The following is a 7,489-nucleotide window of genomic DNA, read 5'->3' as shown; positions in this document are numbered from 1 at the left end:
AAAAAAATTGCCAAAACTCCAAAAAATACGTTATAAATTTGGAACTTTCATAGCACATAAAGTGAAGTATCGTCTATTGATTGCTGTATAAAGCGCTTCTAGCTCTCGTCTCGTTCTTGCATAACGATTTTCTGAAAGTGTGATTTAACGTGTCAGCAACGCTTGCTAATCCAAAGGCAATTTTAAAAAATTGCCAAAACTCGAAAAATTACGCTATAAATTTGCAACTTTCAAGGCATATAAAGTGAGGTATCGTCTATTGATTGCTGTATAAAGCGTTTCTAGTTCTCGTCTAGTTTTTACATAACGATTTTTTGAATGTGTCTTTTAACGTGAAATGAACTCCGGCTAAGTCAATGGCAAATTAAAAAAATTTCCAAAACTCCAAAAATTAAGTTATAAATTTGGAACTTTCATGGCACATAAAGTGAAGTATTGTCTATTGAATGCTGGATAAAGCGCTTCTAGCTCTAGTCTAGTTTTTGCATAACGATTTTTTGAAAGTGGCTTTTAACGTGAAAGGAACTCCCGCTAAGTCAACGGAAAATTAAAAACATTGCCAAAACTCCAAAAATTACGCTATAAATTTGCAACTTCCAAGGCATATAAAGTGAAGTATCTTCTATTGATTGCTGTATAAAGCGCTTCTAGCAGTCGTCTAGTTTTTGCATACCGATTGTTTGAAAGTGTCTTTTAACGTGAACGAAACTCTTGCTAAGTCAAAGGCAATTTGAAAAAATTGCCAAAACTCCACAAAATACGTTATAAATTTGCAACTTTCATGTCATACAGAGTGAAGTGTCTCCTGATCACTGCTATAGAAAAGGTCTGTTTCTTTAGGAGAATTTTTGCTCCCTGATTTTTTTAATATGTCTGTTAATGTAAAAGAGACATCGGCTAATTTCAAGCCAATTTAAAAAACTCGACACACCTCGACAAACCATAGTATAATAGTGCAACTTTTCGGGCGTATAAAGCAAAGAGTCTTCTATAGATTTCTATATAAAATATCTGTGGTTTTGCTATAGTTATTTTGGCAAAAATATATGCAAAGGCTTAAAGTAGCAACAACGCTACACATAGAAACTGATGATGGTGGAAAACACCGAAACGTATTTTAATTGATAAACAGAGACAATAAATGACTGAAACCCAGGAATTGAAACACAGTCAAGAAAGTATATAAAATTGTTCTTTAGGCGCGCATTTGATGCGAAAGCTCCACAAGAACCGGATTAAAGGACGAACACAATCGACGGTAAATAAGCAGAAAATACCAGCGGCAAGTGGGCCAATAAAAGTAAAAGTGTTTCAACACGAAAGAGCAAAGTGGGTCCTGACCCACACTTCTATCACCAAACAAACAATCCATCAGAATCCTCATCCCATACCCAAACAGCGATGATATAATCGAGTTAAGCAACTGGTTGGCTTTGGAAAACAACAACATTGAGCCAGGCCTTCATGCCCTTTGGCAGTACTTTCTGTGCCGGAATGTCTTAAAGTGCACTACCTAATTACGATTTGATCGAGACGAAAGTACTTTCTTGGCGCCTTCCAATTTTGATTATGCAAGTTTGCCTCCAACTGGGCGAAATATTTTGCAAGCTGGCCCGATAGTGATCACTCGGAATGTAAACAACGCTTGACCGAAAGGTAACAGCGATTTTTTTATCGGCTGAACGAAGAGAGCAGATGATGTTGCCTTGATCCTGCTGGAAAAATTGGCAAAGTTTCCTCCAGCCAGTTGAGCAGCATTTTTAAGTGCGATATTTTTACGGTAACGTTTAAACTGATGTCATTTGTGCGCAAATTTCGGAAAAAATTCAGTTTAAAGCTCTGAAGCTTGCCTAAAGAGGTTTTGCAGGCGTTTAGAGCTTTCAAATGTTTGCAGTGTGTGCTTCAAAGGCGCGTTTCTTGCATCTGCAAACAAAAATTCCGATGTTGAATGTGAAAAGAAATTTGAGCTTTGAAAATGCACTTTAAAGCCCAACAACACAACAAAAATTTAAGGTTCTTGAATTAATTTCGCAACTGTTTCAGCTTCTTAGAGCCTAAAATGAGCATTTTTAACCTAATAAAAAGATTGGTCTTGTTACTTGCCGCTTTTTGCGGCTTATCTTAAAAACCGTTTAAGCTATCAAACTCGTGTTTCTACCACTGGATAGGGAATTTAAAACGCCATCCCGTAAGCGTCACTCGGATGAGAAGATAGTGGCAGTTTTCACAAAATAACGAAATTTGAGTGACACATTTAGCTGCAAGATTAGGCCAACATTTCGTACATCACGCCACCTTTTTGCTCATTTCTCAGCAACAGATCGCGCTAGAACGATCATTCCGATACCACTGGATAGAGCACTAAATGACGCGTCTAACCAGTAAAGCGCTAATAAAATGTTGTCAATTTTCCCTCAAAAAACCAAAATTTAAAGAAAACTTCTAGTTTCTCACAGTGCGACAACGTATCTCAAGAACCCTTCGAGGTACAGAAACCGTTCTTCTGTCACCGGATAGAGAATTTAAAATCCCGGGCAGGAAGTGGAACTTGAGTTAGGAAAATGTGCCGTTTTCACACAAGAAGCAAAAGTCGAATATCACACATTTCGGTGCAAAATAGTTGTTGCGAGAAGGTTCGGAAGCAGATCAGCAGACGTAAACACTCCCATAATGGAAAAGCTGATTATTTAGGCGTGCTCTTCCTTAAACAAAAAACTTTCCAAATCGTCCAAAGAATCGAAAAATGCCCAAAAACTTCCACTCGCTACGCTCAAACGAGACTTTTCTACAAAGTTTTTGCCACAGGGTTCGAAAGCAATCAGCCGATGTAAACAATCCCATAATAGAAAAGCTGATGGTTTGGGCGTGGTTTTCTCCAGGAAAAACATCTTCAAACCCTTCCAAAAAACGAGAAATTCCCCAAAACTCCCCATTCTAACACACTAAGCTGCCAACACCTCCCTAATGTAGCAGTTTCCAATCTGCGTGAAAACTTTCTTAAACAAATTGTTGTCCAAAAAGTTTACACTGTGTAAACCGCTCAAAAATTCAGTTTCTTTGATTGGCACTCCGCAATGTTGCCAATTTTCTTCTTCATTGAAGCCTATTGGAGAACTTTTGTGCAGAAAAGTTGGATGCTGCAAGTAAAATTTTAGAAATATTGCGGCCTGAAGCTGGCGAGGACCGCTGCTAGAGACCCCAACTGGAAACCCCTAGGAAATGCGACATTGCCTATTCCTCAAACGGAAAATTTTGCTGCTGTCTCATTCCCAAGGGCCCTGTGGACATTTCATGCGCCCCACAATGTTTGGACAAAGTGACTAATTCCCATCGTTTCCCACAGTTGAAGTTTTACGACCCTTCGTGGCAACACTGGCCCTTAAACACTGAGAAAAATTTTAAATCCTCTCCAGTCCAATAAACAATTCCTTCTCAAACGGTCTGCGACTTTTTTACTGATGAGGCAACAGCGCGGGAGGTTTAAAAAAAGTTCAAATCTTCATACATCGCGCCACCTTTTTGCTCATATCTCAGGAACAAAAGGAGCTGGAGCGCTCATTTTTACACCACTGGATAGAGCTCTAAATGGGACATTTACAAAAGGAAACACCACTCGGGAAATATGGGCAGTTTTGGCAACACTGGCCGCGCAAGCCCAACCCTTTTGCTAACATCAGTCGCTTTAGAGCTTTAAAAATCCCAGTACCCTAAACGGTGTTCTTCAAATGGAAAACAATTGCAAAACAATTTTTTTGTTAAATAATACTCTGGCCTTAATGAGCTTTTCTAGTCAAGGCCGCAATCAGAGCATGGATCTACGTAATAGCAAACAAAAAACCGTAACTTACATAACGGCCCATCTTTTATTATTTACGATGTATTAAGTAGAAAGCGATTGTTTTGATATGTTAAAATCGCCGCCGAGTGATGTAAAGATGCGAAAAATTTGGCAAAAAATTAGCCATGACCCATTAGGATAGATTGGAATTTCACTTACTGTTCAATTTCCAAGAAATTCTGGTTAACTGGTGCAATTAACCGTCGATAGAAAAGCGTTGGCATTCGTGATTAAGCGATCCGAAATGGAAAGTAACGAAATGGTATCTGGGACGAAATGTATAACGATTCAAAAGAGATGCAATCAATAATTACGGTTTTGACGGTAAAAGTGATTTTGAATGTCGATTTTTTCTCAATATTGAGCACACAAACTATCACTTTTCAGGTGTGTTCGACTGTCGATGCGAAGCAACGAAACGAACGGATTTCGGCAGCCTAAAAACGACTTCTTTGTGAATAGGAAACCGCAACTGATATCTAGTCTAAATCATCTAGTCCGAGAAAGTGTAATACAAAGACCTTTTATGGGCTTAAAGTGAAGACTATTGCACGACTTTGCCTAAACAATCGGCGATTTTCGAGGTTTTAGACCGCAGTCGATAGTAATTTAACTATGGCGCTTCGCCCCCATGCATTGTTACCATCTTCAAGAAAAATCAAATCTGATTCGAATTAATTCAATGAAACCGATTTTCCATTCAGTAACGCGGCTGACATCGGATCTCTCGCTCGCGCTCATAAGACACTATGCGAGCTGTCAGAGACTTGTGCGCTGCTGCGTTCCAAATTGATACCTTGACGCCTTGAAAAGTTTTGATTTTTAGCGAGTCGAAACCATAGGAATTGAGTCCTGATGTTTCGAATGAATGAAACCTCTGAAGAAAATGAATGGAAAAAACCATAACTTTTTGTTTGATCCATTGGGAGTTGAAATTCGTAATTTTCCTTCATTTTCCTTTAGGTGAAGAAACCGAATTAACCAATAAACCTTGCACATTGGACACAAGCCTTGAACGTAATTAATGGCTAATTAAAACCTGACGCGTGGCACCAATACTCAGCTACTGAACATTAACATAATATAATACAAATTACAAAATTTTATTATAATTAACCAACAAACAAAAATTTATGACCCACATGGATGCGTGCAGTTTTAAAAAGTTGAGTGCATCGCACAATGTTTCCTAATCCGCTTAATCGATGGGTTCGGGTTGATGGGCATTTAATGTAAATTAATCATTTGGCATACTTTTTTCATGTGTGAACAACGTTTCAATAATCAGAAACTTTTGTGTTTTTCGCAGCAACACTCGAGTGAGTTTTTGAAATGTATTGCCTAAACTATTCACTAATTGAGAATGTTAAGCCTGAAGTTTAGCGTCGGCTCGCCTGATTGGATTTGCAAGAAATTGCTAAAAACCATCAATCTTGATTGCATAATTAATGAACATTAAACTATGCTGCTTAGCTTTCTTCACTTGCAGTTTCAACATTCGCCCAAATGTGTGAAAGTAATATGGAAAACTCGGATATTTTAGCAATTTTTCGGGCAAATACCACGCGCGATCGTGCTGCAGTGAGTGGAGTGAAGAAAAGCGCTCGTTAGCCTAATTGCTCCGGGTGAAGATAAGAAAAATTGCTTTTACTTGTCTCAGATACAGCCCGGAGAAGACGTGGATAAGATTCAGTTACTTTCACAATGTCGCCATATATACGAGCGGCGAAATTAGATTATGGTGCTAGTTAGGAATGTATCTGAACGGCCGAAAGGAAGAGTTGACTTTCCTAAAAGGCCTGCTTATCTGGGGCGGCCGATGTGAAATCGCACTAAGGTTGCAGCAAAAAGACTAAATTCCTCACTGCTCACCATAGCAGAAGCAAACGCGCTCAAATCAGCCGTTTGTCTTCAAAATTTGTAGGTTTTCCCACAGTAAAAAAGAGCGCATTAACAGTGGCAATCGCGTGCTTTCACTGATTTTGATGCGGTTGTTTTCAAATTAAAATTTAATCGTCACTGAGCTTCGGATGATTACCAAGAATGTGTAAAATTACTTCTTCAAGCAAATATGTTCATAACACTTCCTATAGGAAGGAGCTGAAAACATCGCTGGCTTCAGTAAGTTTCTAATTGCCTTAAATGTTTATTATTAATCAGTGTGTTTCGGCCGGCACGCGACTTCTTCCTTCGCTTTTACTTTTACCAGTTGGCCAATATTTTGAGTGCAAAAACTAAAGCTCGCTTTTCAAAACGTTTCGCCAGATTCATTTTTGGCCATCCTCAGAACTTCAATGTAGCATTCAAAGGTTTCACCCTGATCCGAATCACTTGAATGAAACCGATTTTTCCATTCAGGAACGCAACTGGCATCGGTTTTCTCACTCACACACACAGTGTCTATGATAGGGGTTAGACGGCTTACGCGATGCTGCGTTCGAACTTGACACGTTTACGGCTGAAAATATTTTCGGTTTGAGCGACCCAAAGTTGCAAAAACTGTTCGGATTGTAATGAAGGAAACTGTATTGCTGTGTATTGATTAAAAATCCAACATTGAGAAAGTTCGTGCCGGTCGATTTTGACTAATTTCAGTGTTTAAATGGCAAAGAGCGAACATCCGGGAGGTTTCAAGCGGCATTTCTTAGACAGGCCAAATAAATTAGAATGCGTTTTCTAGGAAATGACTGCGGCGAGTAGCGCCATTACGTAACATTGCCATAATGCTGCATGCTTCATTCTTTGGGCCAAAATGTTGAAACGCAGCTGAAAAACTGGAATGTTAATACAGTCGGTGGTCGATTGTTGGTCAACATTCAAAGTGTTTTGGTTACTGCAGAATAGAAACGTGAAGAAACGTTTTTATGTCGAGAATTCAATATTTCGGTGGTCATATGCAGGAACATTCTGTGGTTGATGGGTGCCAAAAATCTATTAATATCTAAGGCGAATACACAATGAGAAACATATTGGAAGCAAGGAGAAAAATGGAGTTTAAGAAGCTCCCACACGGCGTTTTCTTTTCAGTATTCAGTAACAGGGCAGAAACTGAGCCAAGTTTTCCGCTAGTCTCTGTGGTGGTATAATCCAAAGTGGTACTTTTTTAAACTACCTTATCCTGATCTGCTGATCACCATCGGCAAAAGGAAGCAACTTGAACTGCCCCTATTTCACGCATGCATTCAAAAATGTCACAATGTCTTCGTATAATCAGCGGGCGCGCACCGGAAGACGTAGTCTATCCAAGAACCACCGTATCGTCCCGAACTGGGTTCGTTTGATTTTTTTGCGGACGTCAGGGTCAGTAGAAAAATATAGTGGACGCAGGTGTCGCGACTGCAATTCTGAAGTCTCGACCGAATGATCGGTAATTTACTTTCTCTATCACTTGGCAAACCAGTGGTGTAACTGGGAGTAAAAGGAGCGGTGTTAGATAATTGGCTGGATGGTTTCGACAGCATGGTAATGCTGATTAGAAATTTGCAATTGATGCGTTTATTTGGTGGTCTTCCGACTGCTTCCTATTCAATGAAGAAACTGCATTTTCACAGTATTTTATCCCAAATTAAAATCAAATCCTGGGTTCTTCAGTCATTTATTGTCTATTTATCAATTAAAAAAACGTTTCGGTGTTTTCCACCATCATCAGTT

The 7,489-nt window shown here is 39.2% G+C and overlaps 1 protein-coding gene across 1 annotated transcript in view; it reads right to left on the bottom strand.

Annotated features, from left to right (window-relative positions):
* The window catches only part of LOC109545507 (pancreatic triacylglycerol lipase), a 30,807-nt gene extending 23,601 nt beyond the window's left edge, over nucleotides 1-7,206 (bottom strand). The window contains exon 1 of the mRNA XM_048666472.1: nucleotides 6,951-7,206. The gene's annotated coding sequence lies outside the window, so the exon portion shown is untranslated. The remainder of the gene's footprint in view (nucleotides 1-6,950) is intronic.
* Nucleotides 7,207-7,489: the final 283 nt, after the last annotated feature.

The sequence above is a fragment of the Dendroctonus ponderosae genome, unplaced genomic scaffold, assembly GCF_020466585.1.
Source record: "Dendroctonus ponderosae isolate FM_Combo_2020 unplaced genomic scaffold, Dpon_F_20191213v2 Dpon_F_20191213_5, whole genome shotgun sequence".
In the NCBI taxonomy this organism is placed as follows: domain Eukaryota; kingdom Metazoa; phylum Arthropoda; class Insecta; order Coleoptera; family Curculionidae; genus Dendroctonus; species Dendroctonus ponderosae.
This window is presented reverse-complemented; position numbering and strand designations above follow the sequence as displayed.